The sequence below is a fragment of the Suricata suricatta genome, chromosome 2 (genome assembly GCF_006229205.1).
Source record: "Suricata suricatta isolate VVHF042 chromosome 2, meerkat_22Aug2017_6uvM2_HiC, whole genome shotgun sequence".
Taxonomy (NCBI): Eukaryota; Metazoa; Chordata; class Mammalia; order Carnivora; family Herpestidae; genus Suricata; species Suricata suricatta.
The window spans coordinates 17806909-17823373 of record NC_043701.1 but is presented as its reverse complement, the minus strand read 5'-3'; the positions used below and the strand labels follow the sequence as shown (position 1 = coordinate 17823373).

Genomic DNA, 16465 nt, shown 5'->3' with positions numbered 1-16465 from the left:
TTGTTCAAAATAGGAAAATAGGAAAGGCAGACAGACACTGTTTAAAGACGTCAAGGCCCTCCCTTCATACTATTTTGTAATCTTGTTCTCTTCAATTAAGAAATATTTTTTCTTCTTCATATTTGTGCAAAATTGGCTGCTCTGAGAACATATATCTAAGCTGTATCTTTGTGTCCCTTGAAATTTTAAGGGAAATTCAACAGAATTTCCCTGCTGCTAGTCCTGGCCCCCTAATAATATGGAAATAAACTGGGACCCCTGGGTGACTCAGTCAGTTGAATGTCTGACTTTGGCTCGGGTCATGATCTCACGGTTCCTGGGTTCGAGCCCCACCTTGGGCTCTATGCTGACAGCTAGCTCAGAGCCTGGAGCCTGTCTACCGATTCTGTGTCTCCCTTTCTCTTTGACCCTCACCTGCTCGCACTGTCTCTCTCTCTCTGTCTCTCTCAAAAATAAAATATTTAAAACATTTAAAAAAATTTAAAAAACAAAGGAAATAAACTGAGGGTTGATTTGATTAGTTCAGCTTTCCAGATACAGAATAACAAGGAAGGAGGAGAAGAATGGAGGTAAGTTCACTTGGGGCCTATAGCATTCTAGGTTCAACAATGAGCTCACTATATGTTCATTAATTTATTCACTCACCCACCCAGCAGACTTTCACGGAGCACACGATATATGCCATGGAATATGCAAAATGCTTGGGATAGAATTATCAGTGAGACTGTGTCCTTACCATCAAGAAGCCCATCCACATACAGTGACAGTTCACTGTGACAATGCCATTACAGCAGCGTTAAAAACATATAAGCAGGCACAGAGGAAGAAAACCCTCCTCTTATTTTCCTTGTTTTGAGGATAGTTGGCACACAATGATACATTAGTTTGTTTCAGGTGTGCAACTTAGTGATTTGAGAAGTTTATACATTGTGCCATGTCACCAGCAGTGTAGCTACCATCTGCCCCCCATTACATCGCTAATACAGTATCATTTACTGTATTCCTTAAGCTGTGCTTTTTATTCCCATGACTTACTCATTCCATAACTGGAAACCTGTATCTTCCTCTCCCCTTCACCCATTTTGCCTAAACTCGCCTCTCCTTCCCTCTGGCAACCATCAGTTTGTCCTGTGAATTTATAAGTTTGTTTCAGATTTTTGTTGTTTTTTAGATTCCACTTATGAGTGTAACCATATGATATATGTCTTTCTCAGTCTGTCTGATTTCACTTAAGATCATACCCTCTGGGATCATCCATTTTGTCTCAGGTAGCACGATCTCATCCTTTTTTCTGGCTGCATAATATTTCAGTGTGTGTGTGTGTGTGTGTGTGTGTGTGTGTGTGTGTGTGTACCAAATTTCCTCATTTATTGCTGGATACTTATGTTGCTTTCATATCTTGGCTATTGTAAATAGTGCTGTAATAAGCAAAAGGCAGAGGGGTGTATATATCTTTTCAAATTAGTGGTTTTGTTTTTTCCACTAATGTAGAAACACATTTTTGGGTTATATGGTATTTCTATTTTTAGCTTTTTGAGTAACCTCCATACTGTTTTCCATAGTGGCTGTACCAATTTATATTCCCACCAACAGCTGCACAAGGATCCCTTTTTCTCCACATTTTTGCCAGAACTTATTATTTCTAATCATTTTGATGTTAAAATAAGTAACTGATATTCAACAAAGAATTTCCTTAAGGTCGTACTTCTACTATGACCCCACAGCCTGTCATCTCTCACAATTTCATGCTGCTTTCAAGGGAAAGACCAATGTCCAACCCACCTGAATAGTTTAAAGTTTTGGCGGCAATGCAGTGAATCTGTTGCAGAATGCCAACGGAACTCTTACTTTCATTGAATAATTGACTTTTATTTGAATTATAAGAATAATTTCCTTAGTTTCTTGCTTTATTTAACCTGCTTGGCTAAATAAATTTCTAACATGGTATCCTATTAATGCATCTTGTCTCTCTTATTCACTAATTTATGTAAGTATCTAGATATGTCCATATGCATAATTCCATAGTAACATGAAAAATGTATCTCATTTAAGCCAGAGACTCTCCTACAGCCATAAAAATTTACACTGAAATGTAAGCGTACTGTGGACAAATACACAAGATGCACAGGCAAAAACTTAAATGGAAACATACAATTTAAACAAGTAAGGAGGAAACTTTGTGCAAGAGCCTGATGCACATGTGTACCATGGGTGATAGATCTGGGAAGGTGGGTGGTTGAAAGTGAAGAGAAGAAACAGTGTGGTTAGTGAGCAAAGGGGCTGAATGGACGTGAAGTTTCACCACATCTTAAGATGATAAGTAGTCCCTGTATTTGAATTGCTTTGGTATGGGCCACTTGCAAAAACATTCAAACTTTCCCTTCTAAGATATAGTATGCCAAAATATATCTATGGAAAGTTCACTAAGTCATTGGTAAATAATCCAGTGTTGACTTTTAATTTAGAAGTAACTGGCCAAATTGATCCCAGCCTTCCCAACTACAGTTTTCCCCCTGCAGAGTACATTGATTTGTATTACTTTCTTGTTTTCTCTCATGGCTTGTCTTTCTTTTTATTATTTTATTTCTCTACTGGTATAATATATGGCCAGAAATATTGAACTTTTATGATTTTATATATTTTGAGCACATAAATCTCCATTAGTTGTCATCTTTCCCAGCTGAGGCTTCATCTTTTTCTCTTCACATGTTGTAAAAATAATCCTTACTTGAGGTATAACATACAGAAAAGTGTACAAATCATAATTGTACAGTATGTTGAATTTTTACAAAATGAATGTAGTGGTGTAGTCCCCTCCCAAATCAAGAAACAGAATAGTACTAGCACCCCAGAAGCCCCCCTTACAGTCAGCCTCCTCCCCTTACCCCACTGCCCCAGGCTCACCATTATTCTGATTGCTAACTCTAAGTATTCGTTTTGTCGGTTTTTTAATTTTATATTAATGGAATCCTTCTGTGTGTGTGTGTGTGTGTGTGTGTGTGTGTGTGTGTGTGTGTGTGACTTCTGTTGTTTAACATTATGCTTCTGAGATTCATTGCCTGAGCAATGCTTAGACCATTCTGTTACACAGTATTTCATTGTTTGCTGATATAACTTACCCACTGTACTATTGGTAGCCATTGAGGCGATTTCCTGTTTGTGGATGAAAAGTGCTCCTGTGAGCATCTATTCTAATTCATGTCCTCTGATGGCCATATGGATGGACACTTGAGTTTGCACACCTAGGAGTAAGACATCTGGGTCACAAGGTCTACAGATACTCCATTCCAACAGCTAAACTGCCACATATGTTTCCTAGGTGACTGTACCAGTTTACATTCCCCCAGCAGTACATGAGAATTCCAGTTGCTCATTAATACTTTGAATTGTCAGTCTTTTAAGTTTTAGCTGTTCTAATGGTGTGTGATTTTTCTAATGATTAATAAGATTGAGCACTTTTTCACATGCTTATTGGCCATTTTAGTATCCTCTTTTGTAAAGTGCCTATCAAAGTCTCTACCCATTTTACTACTGAATCATCTGCCTTTTTCTAATTGATTTCTTATTGTGGGAATTCTTTATATATTCTGGATACAAGTCCTTTGTCAGATAGATGTATTACTAATTTTTTACTCTCTTTATGGTTCTTAATTTCAATGTGAAATTTACCAATTTTATTCCTTGAGGGTTGGTGATTTGTAAAATCTTTGCCTGTCTCAAGAACATGGATGTATCATCTGCTTTTTTTCTGAAAGCTTGTATTTGTCAGTTTTCCCATTTAGATCACTCAATCTGGAATTTGGGGTGGGGGGAGTGGGATAGTTTTCATTTTTTCCATATGCATATCCAGTTGAATCCTGGATGTTGCTTTCCTCCAGAGAGGGTTACCCATGTTCTGGTAGTTTGATAGATTGGGAAGTTCACTTTAGTTTAGGCTGAGAAGAGTTTGTATCACTCCACGGACCTTCAGTCTGCCCCCTCTTCATGGATGAGCTCTCTAAGGATCCTGTTGAGACTATATCCCCAGATGCTTTTCTTCTTTTTTTTCTTGCTTTTATTTTCTATCAAAGCATAATTTACGTATAGTAACATTTACTCCTTTTAATATAGGGTTCTGTAAGTTTTGACAATTGCATACAGTTGTGTAAAAACCACCACAATTAGATATAGAATAACTCTGTCAACGCCAAAATGGTTCTTCCTTCCTAAAGCTTTTCCTGCTCAGCTGTGGGACACTACTGATGACTGGGCTGTACAGTTCAGAAAGATCCTGCTTGGTTTCCTGTTCTCTCTGCTGTTCTTGGTCTTAAGGATTCAGCAAAGGCCTTGAGGGAGAAATTAGTGAATGTGAGGTCACTTTTCCAGTTCTTCCTTCCCTCCAGAATGTTGGCCCCTGAGCCGTGGTTGCTGCAGCAGCTCTTCACTGAGGCCTTTAAACAGAGTTTTGGTCTTTGAAATTTCATCCAGGTTTTCTAGTTATTTCTTACTGAGAACGGCAGAGTGCCATAAGCTACTCTATTCTCGACAAATGCAGAAGTCAGCCTGTCTGCACTAAACAGACTCATTAAGACCCTCCTTCAGAAACTTTTTCTTTTGTATAGATCTCAAAAGAGTAGAAGAAATGTCATTGTTGGCAGCTCTGACTCTTCCAAGTTTTAGGTCATGGGAAGAGCTTTGGAGTCCAGCAAATCTGAGTTGCAATTCCAGCTCTGCTACTTATTGACTACATGATCGTGATTCTGGATCTGTGTCCTTGCTTTCAAGTGGGGATAATAAAAACAACCGGTTTCACAGTTTTCTTTTGAAGATCACATGAGATAACAGATATCACGTACCTTGCACGTAGTAGACATTCAGTAAATGATAGCTATCATTTTGTAATATATTATCATTTCTCTTGGAGCAATAAAATACACTCATCTCCTAGAAATGATGGGGAAGGGGTAGGAGGGTCCGTGGTCTCTGCAAAGCAATAGCCTTCTTTCCAGCCTGTGTGATGCTGGAAAAGGTGAACTCAGTTGAATTTGTTTTATTCACAGTCGTAACAACGTCGTTCACAGAGACTGAGACATACACAAGGCATTTTTTCCCCTTGAAGGATCATAGAAGTACACACAAACCATCTGAATTGGCGGGATCTTAAAACTCCATTCCAAAAAATTCATGTTACAGATGAAGGAATTGAGGGGCCTAATGTGGTTAAATGACTTGGTCAAGATCAGTTCACTCATTAGTATTTATTTAAGTGACCAAATTCCCTGAGATCATGTATCTCTTCCCTTCTAAAATACTCCTAGCTCCCATATTCAACTACAAATGAAAAACAGAAACAATTCACAAGAGACAATTAGTGATGTTTTATTGTTACTGGCTCATTCTGACTAAAACCCATAGATCTATTTTTAAATATTTTAATTTCCATCCCCACAAATTATGTGACTTCCTGCCAACTAAGACTGAAATAGCTACTTACCATTCCTTTCCCATTCCAAGGATTATGTCCCATAGCTTTTTATTCTTTTATTATTAAGAAATATTCAGCCTTATCCTCCAATGCACAAGACTGAAAGGAGCTCCCTTCAAGTTTACCAAGTGAAAGGAGATGCAAGGGGACCTCTGTCACTCTGGACACTGTATGCAAAGGTGGCCCTGTGCATCCCTGGCACTCTCCTCTGTGGGCAGGGACAGATCACCAGCACCACTGCCACCGTCATGGTTTCCAGCAAAGGCGGTGCTTAGAGGATCAGTTTTTGGTAAGTCCCTCTTCAGCATATCTTTCAGCGTTGAGTACTCTGCCAACAGACAGATAATCCTGAGTCCCATAGGGGCCAAATAACTTGAAAGAGTTCCATGACCACAGAGCACACAGAACTTACAAAAGCCTCTATCTCATGCCAGGATTCTCAAGGGCTCCTCCTAAACACTCTTTCCCTAGATCTTCACATAGACTGCTCCCTCTTAGAAATGTATTTTCAGCCTAGATGTCCTTCCTGTCTTTGGAGAGACCATCTCTCACTATCTAGCTTCCAGTGACCTCCCAGTGGCTCTCTATCACAACATGCTGTTTTATTTACTCACTGTCAGAAACATCTGTGTAGAACACAAGCTCTGTGACAGCAGTCCTGTTTGTCTCCATATGGCTCATCCTGGCTCAGAGGACCCACTCGGTGAATAAGTGAGTGTGGGCATCTATCCTTCTAATACTCCCATCAGGCTGGGTCCGCCCTTGGGTTTGAATACTTGCTTCACTACTTACTGGCTGAGTGAATGGAGACAAATGACTTAAATAAAACAAACTTCTCAGTGCTTATCCTAAAGTAAGAATACATACCTCACTAGGGTGCTGTAGCGATCAGAAGACATAGATGTGTACCACGTGCTTGGCACAAGGCCTGGCACTAAGAGTTCTTAATATACAGTTTTTATAGGGCACCTGGGTGACTCAGTCGGTTAGGCATTCAACTCTTGATTTCGGTTCAGGTTGTGATGTCACAGATCATGAGTTCAATCCCCACATCAGGCTCTGCTCTGACAGCACAGAGCCTGATTAGGTTCTCCCTCTCTCTCTCTCTGCCCCTCCCCTGCTTACACACACATGTTCTCTCTCTCTCTCAAAATAAACTTTAAAACAAAAAGAGAAAAAATACATAGTATTTATTATGTCCATAATGAAAGCAGAGCATATTATTAAAGAGTCATATGGGATTTTTGAATATAAATATTAATGTTAAAAGCAAGGGGTACTAATTCAACCACATTTTAAAGGTTAAAATGTTAAATTAAAACCTAGTTCTTTTTGGCTATACAAAGTTATTCATTTTTTATAAAAGATCCCTAATTTAACCTTTGCAATAACTACCTGTTACAATAAATGGCCATTAAGACCCTCCCTTTTGGTATCCTTTTGGAAAATGGCATCTTTCTGTGAATACTTGTGGTAGGAAATTTAAGGTAGAATTGTAATCACTGTTTGAAAATATGTACTGGCAATTTTTTTTTCATTTGTGTAACCTAGGAAGGGGCTAGTTTCTGTTTCTTGTGCTTCTGAATGGGTTTAGCTAGTTTTTGAGGTTTTTAAGAAAGTCACTACTCTCGGAGGACTAGAAATCTGATTGAGAGGAGATAAATTTCTTTCTTTTTGTTACATCTTGATTCTCCCGTAGCAAATGCTTTCATATAAAACCCAAGTGTCCCCAAATGCCTGAGCAGATGGCTCAGTCATAAGAGCAGTAAGTAGCATCTGGCTGTTCACCTGGCCGGGAAACAGGTTGTGGAAGGAAGACAGGCTCGCTCGCCTAACACAATCCTGTTCTCTCTCCCTTCCCCTCTCCCTTCGTCTCCGGTCTTTTCCTTCTTTACCATCCAGTCTAGAGTCAGATTTGCCTGCAGAGAATTTTGCCAACTGTCTCTGAGCCAGGCCAGCCAGCATCCATGTGTTAGGCGCTGAATTAAAAGCTTGAAGGGATCCAGTGAGTAACAGTTCACCCAGGAATCTATTGGAAGTTGCAAGGTAACTGATGGTAGAAAAAGATAGTAAAATAGGGGGTAAGAGCTTCCATAATTCTGTGGCCCTTGGATTCTAAATTGGAAAATAGAAAGCCAAGTATATCTGAAGACAGACTCCACTTTCAGTCACTTTGCCATTCTCTTTATGGTTCCTCGTGAAGGCCTCTCTTTTCTCTTTGTCTCACTAGCAAGATAGTTCATGAACAAAGACCCAGATACTATAAACCAGAAAAATTTTTTCCCACTGATAGCATTTTCTTCCTTTATTTTTTCTATATTCATTCCTAAATTTGAAAATAAAAAGGGGAGAAAGGGAAACAAACCACAAGAGACTCTTAATGATAGAGAGCAAAGTGAGGGTTGATGGAGGAATGTGGGTGGGGGCTGGACCAGATGGATGATGGGTACTGAGCAGGGGACTTGTGATAAGCACGGGGTGTCGTATAAGTGATGAACCTCTGGATTCCTCTTCTGAAACCAACATTGTGCTGTATATTAACTAACTGAAATTTAAATTAAAAAAATAAATTTAAAAAATAGAAACATTGAGAGAATTGGAAGTGAGGAAAGGAAAACTGGGCAAATAAATACTAACCCTGCAAGAGGGTTTGGGGAAGATACTGTGAATTATTTTCTCTACAAATGTAAATGTCTCTCAGTATGTTTAGCTATAATCTTGGCAAATAACTCTTCCTTTCTTCTGGTCTCTGATGTCTTTCTTGAATCCCGAGGGTCAAGGATGGGGAGGGTACTATAATCTCTATCACATTCCAAGTATAGGCAACTTTTTTAAGGTACAGAATCCTGGGCACCTCTATGGAGTACCCCACATATATTTTAAAATCACCCCTCCCCCCGAAAATTCTGATGTGCAGCCAGTCTGAGAAACCTTTTCTGGGGGTTCACTGCACGATAAGTACCATAAGGCCAAGTACCACAGCTGTTTGTTCTTTTTCATACCCCCAATATGTTCCTGGCTCACAGAGGTTCTCCACCCATGTTTGTGTATAAATTTACTTATAGGACCACTCTTTGAAATGATTCTCATCTAAATTCCATCCTCAAATATTCTGCTAATTATTTAGCAAGCGGTCCTCATTCTGGAGGGAAGAAACATGGAGACTGCCTTAAAAGCTAATGAAAGTCAAAATGCACAGAATTTGGCCTACAGTTTCAGGAAACTCATCCATGGTTTTCATTTATTCATTCATTCAACAGATATTTCTTAATGTCCTACGGCATGCTAACAGGGGACCAGGAGTTGTAAGGAACCAGATTGTGAAGTAGGCTTAGGCAAACCTTCCATCTAGGAAATGCCTCACCATTTTATCGTCCCCTTCTCTTCAGATTTATAGAAAAGACCTCCAAACTTCAACCAAAAAGGAATTTAAATGGGGTTGGGCGCTCTTGTTATTTTCTGGCTTTGTAACCCAGAAGTATAATTATATGTTTTCTCACTCCAACTGGATTTTAGTCTCCTTAAGATGAGGGCCTACATCCCCAGAATGCTGAGCAAGGTACATGAGGTCCTTGAGAGTCTGAAGCTTAAAAGGATTGAGGGTTGGGCTTGGATAAGGGGTGTCCTTGACTATGTTCTAAAGCCTCTGTCTTTGATTATTGGCATTTGTAGTATTCCCTGTTTCGTATTAACTATACCACTTTCTCTACCCCATTATTTAGAATAAGTTAGGGGTTGACTCTGGAATAATTGTATTCATATTCTTTAAAAATACAAGTGTACAGTATCCATTTCTATCTATGCTTTATTTCCCCTTTTAGGTCCTAGCTCATAATAGTACCTGAGGAAGAAATGATATTTTAAAATATATGGTCTACATTAACTAAAATTCACTCTACTTAATCATGTCTTCGTCTTCTTTTTATACCAGGTGCCATTAAAACATTTGGAGACCCTTCAGTCAGATTCTGCAGGGATTGGTAGTCAACCAGAAGGCTCTGAAGTGGGCATCTGATTGCTTCCCCGTGAGTAGCATTTATGTGATTGTGGGGATGGGGTGATTCTGCTCCTGGCCTCTCTGCCTGATTTTCTAAATTCTGACCTCTACAGATGCATTGTGAGAAGCCCGTCTTTCTACTATAGTCCTCATGATTTATTTACCAACTAATCTGTCAAATTTGTAAAGAATTGGTTTTCTGCTTTATAATTTGATTTTTTGCTTTCTTTCTTTCCTGCATATATATCATAAGCAAAACAGTCACAGGTCAATAATGAAGTCCTCACTTCCTGCAAAGGATGCTGATGACTTGAGGGAACAGAGAGGTCACGAGTCACTCTTCCCCAGTGAGTAAGCTCACCTTTGCACAGACACTGGTGGTTTCAGGAGCAATAGTACTGGTCACTTCCCATGAACCCTCCTCAGCTGAGGGAGAAATTCCACAGGCACCAGGTCTACTGGGGGCAGAAAGAGGGGATTGCAGAAGGTGGAGGCTGGAGAAAGTAAGGGAAACTTCACTTGTTCACAGTTTTCCCCAGGGTGGCACCAGTAGGAGAGAAAGTTTTTTTGGGAATTTAGCATGATTCTCAAGCAATTGTTGTTTCCAGGTCCTATCTGTGGCAGGCTGTATTAGTTTGCTCAGGTTGCCATCGCAAGATATCACAGACTGGGTGGCCTAAACAACAGAAATTTCCTCACAGGCCTGGTGAGATGTCCGTGGGTTTGGTTTCTTCTGAAGCCTTCCTGCTTGGCTTGCAGAAGGCCGTCTTCTCCCCAGGTCTTCACATGGCCTGCCTGCAGCGTGCACACGTGTTTGGTGTGTCCACCATCTTCTCTTCTGACAGAGACACCAGTCCTATCAGATTAGGACCCACCCAATCATGTCATCTCAAGTTAATCACCTCTTTAAAAAGCTGATCTTCAAATAAGGTTACATTCTGAAGGACTGGGGGTTAGGATGTGAACATACGAATCTGGGGCAACACGATTCAATCCATAACAGCCCATCCTCATGTGTTTCTAACATGCTGATTTTTAGATTATTGCAGACAGTCTGCAGATTATTGCAGATCTCCCTTTCCTGAACTTCTTAGCATTGACATCACTCTTGGAACACTTGGTTACTCTGTAGGGTGTTATAGCCCTTTTTTGTGCAGCTCTTACTGTCCGGCGACATTGTAATTTTTGAAACTGAAGAGTGTGGCTTTTACATCTCTCACAGCAGTAGGGGATCTTGTGTATGTGACATTTAATAACATTTATTGAATGAATGAATGAGTGAATAGATGTAACTTCTAAACCTATAATTTATTTGCTTTAAGACTATCTCCCAGTGATGATTATTAGTGATACTTTTTCCTCATTTGCTGCCCATTACTACAACAGGTAGTAATCAAGTCAAAACTGGAAAGGAGCCAAAAGGAAAATATGATTAGCTGACAGCAGGACGGTTACATCTGTCCTCAAAGAGGCAGCCGGAGATGGTAAACAGCATGAGCCTGCCCCATCGCTCTTCCCTGAGAACGCTGTTCTGAGACAGGAAGCAAGGACGATGAGCCTAGATTGGGATTTACTGAGTGTGAGGACTTGTAGGACATCAAGGGCATATGCCAGTCTGGAGCTCAGGTGAGAGCTGGAGACAGAGATGTTCTGTTATAACCTTTACTTAGGAATTAGAACCATGGCAGTGGATGAGGTCATCCAGAGAGATTGTGTGGAGAGAAAGGAAAAGTGGTTTCAAAATGCCACCAGAAATTGGTGTGTAGAAGGTTTTCCCGGTAAATAACAGAGGAACCCTCCCCATGAAGAGAAATCAACATGCTTCTCTCTTTTTTTTTTTTTTTTAATTTTATTTTTGAGAGACAGAGAGAGACAGCGTGAGTAGGAAAGGGTCAAAGAGAGAGGGAGACACAGAATCTGAAGCAGGCTCCAGGTGCTGAGCTGTCAGCACAGAGCCCGATGTGGGCCTCGAACTCATGATCTGCGAGATCATGACCTGAGCTGAAGCCGGACACTTACCCGACTGAGCCACCCAGGCGCCCCAACATGCTTCTCTTGATGAGGGTTTGTAAGAACAGGTATATTAACTCATGTGTATGTCTGCCTTTTTCTCTCTCCTCATTTATTTGGCCCTTTTTTATTTCTTTTTCTGTGCTTTCCTTTGGGGCTTGTCCTCCTTACCTTTGCCATCCTCTAGCAAACTGCACCCATGGACATGTGTTTGATACCTTAAGTTTCTGCCAAGGGGGTCTCATACATCAACGCCTTCCTTTGGGGCCATTTTCATCATCAGCCGATCGGAGCTGATCAGACTAGAGAGTAAGGGAGCCTAGTATTGGACTTCTTAATGTCCAAAGAGATAGAAGGCAAATCTGTCTCAGGGGCAGGTGCCATAGAACACCATCTTGTGTAGACAGTCAGTAAAAGGCTCAGTAGAGGGGAATGTGCATCCTTTGCACTGAACTCCTTCCTTAGTCTGTTGATCCCTACTGGTTTCCCCACTCTACCTGTGCCCTCCAGGAGGCTTTGGAAATACTTTAGGGTTTCACAGCCAGGCCAGAATGGAACCTGGGGGAGTGTGGAAGGGCCATGGTCCATGACAGCCATAGCAATCTTCTCTCTGGGCCCCACCGGCAATGTCATTTCTAATGAGGCCGTGTTTATCCCAGCACTAGTTTCCTTAATTTTTCCTGTTTTCTGTGACAAATAAAAGAAGGAAAAATATTTATCCATTTCTTTTACTTTCTGAAATATTACTTTTCTTGCTTTAAATTTTCTTTTTGCATTTTTTTCCCTCCCCTTCTCTGTTAGTTCTCTTTCTTTAGCAGAACCTCAATCTCTCCTTGGATTGCCTGGTGACAGTGGAAGAGACTATCTAAAGTCTGGAAACCTCCTCCTTCTTGTCTACAAACCCCACCCATTTTCTCTAGTGAGCTGCGAGATACCAGCTTGCTTCGACTACTGCCCACTTTCAGACTTTCCTCTTGGTGTTCTTTGAGTAGCTGGGAAAAGATGCCACTTTTTACACAGCTACCCAAAGTATCTGTGACACCAAGTCAGTAGTTTTTACTCAAATTGCTATTTACCTGTATATAAGAAATATATATTTCTCCTATAGGAAAGGAGAAATTTTGTAGTCAAGAGAAAATAGCTCTACAATCCATGAATGGCCTAGCTGGGGTGTTCCAAATGAATGATGGCCAGTGGCCAGCAGAGGTGCCTCCCGACTGTGTTTCATTAATTTCAGTCAGCTATAAGGTTTGGAGAGAAAGATGACTTTCCTATGAGCATGTAAAAGAAGTACTTTGAGTTGTAAGTCTTTGCCCCTGTTTAAGAACAGCATAAATGGGAGATTTTATAACCACAGTGGGCCAATATTTTGGAGTCAGTTGAAGCTCCAGATGGAGTGGAAAGAGAAATTTTTTTTCTTCCTCTTTTCTTGAGTTTTGCAGAACAAGTCTCCCTGGATACCCTTAATAAAGTGCTCAGACTCTTGTTTAGTTCAAGTGTGCCCAAACTTGTTATCACAGGATCTGAAGGAATCTTTTTTACACTAAGAATCTTCTCTATAGATTTCTGGTAGTGGCTGTAGAACCAGCCTCATATGTGAGAATGTCTTGAATCCATTCCGTCCTCCAGAGTCTCACCTTCGAAAGCCCACACTTAAGTCCTTGTCCTAAGGTACAGGAGAAAAATACACCATGAGCCCAGGTTTGGTTAGGGATTGAGGGAACAGGAGGAACACAGATTCCATGGACTCATCAACATTCTGGAAACCTTCATGTTAAGAAGAGTAAGAGGACATCCCAATATCACCATATGCAGATTTTGTAACTTTGGCCAAATGGTGGCGTTTTCCTGGCCAGGAAATCGCCCCTAGCATTAAGAGGTACCTCCGTGGAAGCACCTGTTCCTACCTAGCATGGCTGTTGACAGAAGGAAGTTGGGCCAGGGTGGGCAAGCCAAGATGAGGGCCACAGAGGGCAGGGGAGAAAAATAAACAGTGGTGCCAGGAGTACTTTCTAGAAGAAAGGTTCTTCTAGAACTCCTTTCCAGACTGTTGTCTAACTGTCATGAGTAAACAGATAAAGAATGACTGTGCTATTTAATAGCTGTCAACCAAAATGATCAGAAGTCTTCAGTGAGGCCCAAACTATGATTGGATTTGTACAATCCAAGGACACAGATTCAGCTGTTTTTGAACTTTGCTTTGGGATGTTTAACAACATGAAATAGTGAACATCTTGCACTACGTGCACCCATACTCCAATAGGATTTAAGTAGAACAGGCACTCGGTCTGAGGGGGGAAATCTGAAACAGTTTCCTTCCTACCATTTTCTATATCCCAGGTCCAACTTAATGCCAAATGAAATCTAGATTTTTTTTAAATCGACTTTCACTAAGGAGAGGGCAGAGCTGCATTCCCTGAAACAGATATTTTAGGCCAAAATTATTGCTTGGGCCTTTTTTTCCTCCTCTTTTCTGCTAATTCAAAACAAAATGTATGTCATTCACTCTAACACCAGCTTTTAAGAGCTGGAGACAAATGGAGTCTGAATATTCACGCCAATGTGGTACAAATGAGCTGTGATTTCAGGATGCTGGCTGTTTCTCTGACAGGAGAAAAGAGCGGTTGACTAGTTTAATATCTTTGGCTGAAAACACTTAGTTTTAAAGGGATGGAGAAGGCCAACATTAATATTGAGTCCTGTTATTTAATGACCAAATAGGATATATCATGGAATGAGGCATCCTGAGTCTGGGGAAAGTGTGTTTATCATACCCAGGGGAAGCGATTACAAATGTAGGTGGGACTGAAGGGGGAGTTCTTCTAAAAGCATTTCCTCCGAGTTCTTAAGAATTCCTCCCCTTAAGTATATATACCCACAATTGTGAATCTGATTCCCACAGACTTACACAATTTATGAACATAAAGACTTTTGTTATAATGAGGCAGTCTACCTGCCTCCCTCAGAAAGTGGCTAATGGTTTAGAAATAAAAGATGCAGGGGCAGGTTGGGGCTTAAGGGGGAGGCTTGTGACGACCATTGTCCTCCTTCTCGTTCCTTGAACATACATATTCAGTCACTCATGAGTTTACTGTTTCTATAGTATATTGAATTGAACAGACTCCATCCAGGTGCTAGGTTAGGGCTAATTAGCAATTCTAACATTCCTTCATTCTCTCCTATAAATTGGACTATTTTTTTTTATTCAATGCAGTCAACAATTTGGTGAGTCCAATAATGTGTCCATTGATGTAGATTAGGATTTCCAGTACTCTTATTTGTTTTTCATTGGCCTCATCTTGGCAAAGAGTCAGAACATTTTAAATTTTTCTGCCCTCTCATCCACCTGAATCCATACTGAATATGTGGTTGGTGGGCAAAGCATAGCAGTGTGCTGGCTGTGTCTGTAATTCTATAGACATTGCAGACTGCATCAAAGAGTAATTGTACAACTGCTCCCAGTACCCTTTGTTTCCTGTATTCTGGTTTTCAGGAAGCATTTTTTTTAAGGGGGACCTAATTATAGTTTCAAAGTAATTGAAAATTAAGAACAAACTTAAGGTGCTGTGACATTTTGACGGAATGCTCAGAAGAACCTGAGGTGAGAAACCCAAAGTGGATTTTCCATAAAACCAGCGGGGCTGAAGCAGCAGGACCCCTCCCAGGAACATGTCTCTGCCATGACCCCTGCTGAACTATTTACATTTAATATTGTATTCTCTTTCTTTTTTCAATGTTTATTTCTTTATTTTTGAGGGAGAGAGAGAGAGAGAGAGAGAGAGAGAGAGACAAAGAGACAGAGAATCCCAAGCAGGCTACATGCTGTCAGTGCAGAGCCCGATATGGGGCTCGAACTCACGAACCACGAGATCATGACCTGCTTAAACAACTGAGCCGCACAGGTGCCCCAGTACTAAAGTAAGGCCTCCCAAATAACCTTCAGATCCCGCAAATTTGGCCCTGAGACTGACGCAAACTAATAAAGTTAGATACTGATCTTCATGTCTAAAGCTAATTAAATTTTAAAAAGCAAAGAAATAGTCAAAGTGTGAAGTACTATGTTTTAGTTTTTAAGACTTTAGAATGAATTCACTTATTTCCTAAAGCAAACCCCACTTAAATGAAGTAATAAATCAATTTTCCAAAACACAAATGAACGTAAACAGGAGATTTGTTTTTACTTCATTAATAAACATCAAATGTGAGGCTGCCTAACGAAACCCTCTGGACAGGAAACCTCTCCTACTAAGGGACGTTTGTATGGCCAATCACATGGTCATTTCATCTTCAAGGTTGTTGCCATAGTCAACCTTATATTATCCATTTATGGGTCTTTTGAGATGGAGCATTGTTCTCAGATTAAAAGCACAGACTCTGGGGTGCACCTGCGTGGCTCAGTTGATTGAGCATCTGGCTTTGGTTCAGGTCATGATCTCGCAGTTGGTGGGTTCGAGCCCTGTGTCAGGCTCTGTGCTGACAGCTCAGAGCCTGAAGCCTGCTTTGGATTTTGTGTCTCCCACTCTCTCTGCCCCTCCCTTGTTCACATTCTGTCTCTCTATCTCAAAAATAAACATTAAAAAAAAATTAAAGGCAGACTCTGGGGCCAGGCTAGCTCTACCATGTACTAGCTCTGTGACCTTGCACACATGACTCAGCTTCTCTGGGCCTATCTTTTTATCTGTAAAATGGAGACAATATCAATTGTTAGAAAGATCTAAACTGATATTTATAAAGTTCTGAGAACTGCGTGTGGTATATAGTACGTGCTATATAACCACCAGCTCAGCAAATTAACTTCTCTATGTGGACTGTAATCTTGTATGGGTTCATTTGTGGGTTCACTCTTGAGCCACTAATGAATGACTCTATAAATCAGAGATCACAAAGCACCAAACTGAAGCACATATAGACCTGCAAATGTGCTTCCCTTGCCCAGCATGGATTTTATTTTTAACCTGAATTTGAATGCTCCTAATGCATGCATTCTCCATTTT

The 16465-nt window shown here is 40.5% G+C and overlaps 1 protein-coding gene across 5 annotated transcripts in view; it reads left to right on the top strand.

The window, feature by feature from the left end:
• The window catches only part of CALD1 (caldesmon 1), a 184350-nt gene that overhangs the window by 53569 nt on the left and 114316 nt on the right, over window positions 1-16465 (top strand). For all 5 annotated transcript variants that reach the window (XM_029923041.1, XM_029923040.1, XM_029923038.1 and 2 more), the window contains exon 2: window positions 9396-9489. The gene's annotated coding sequence lies outside the window, so the exon portion shown is untranslated. The remainder of the gene's footprint in view (window positions 1-9395; window positions 9490-16465) is intronic.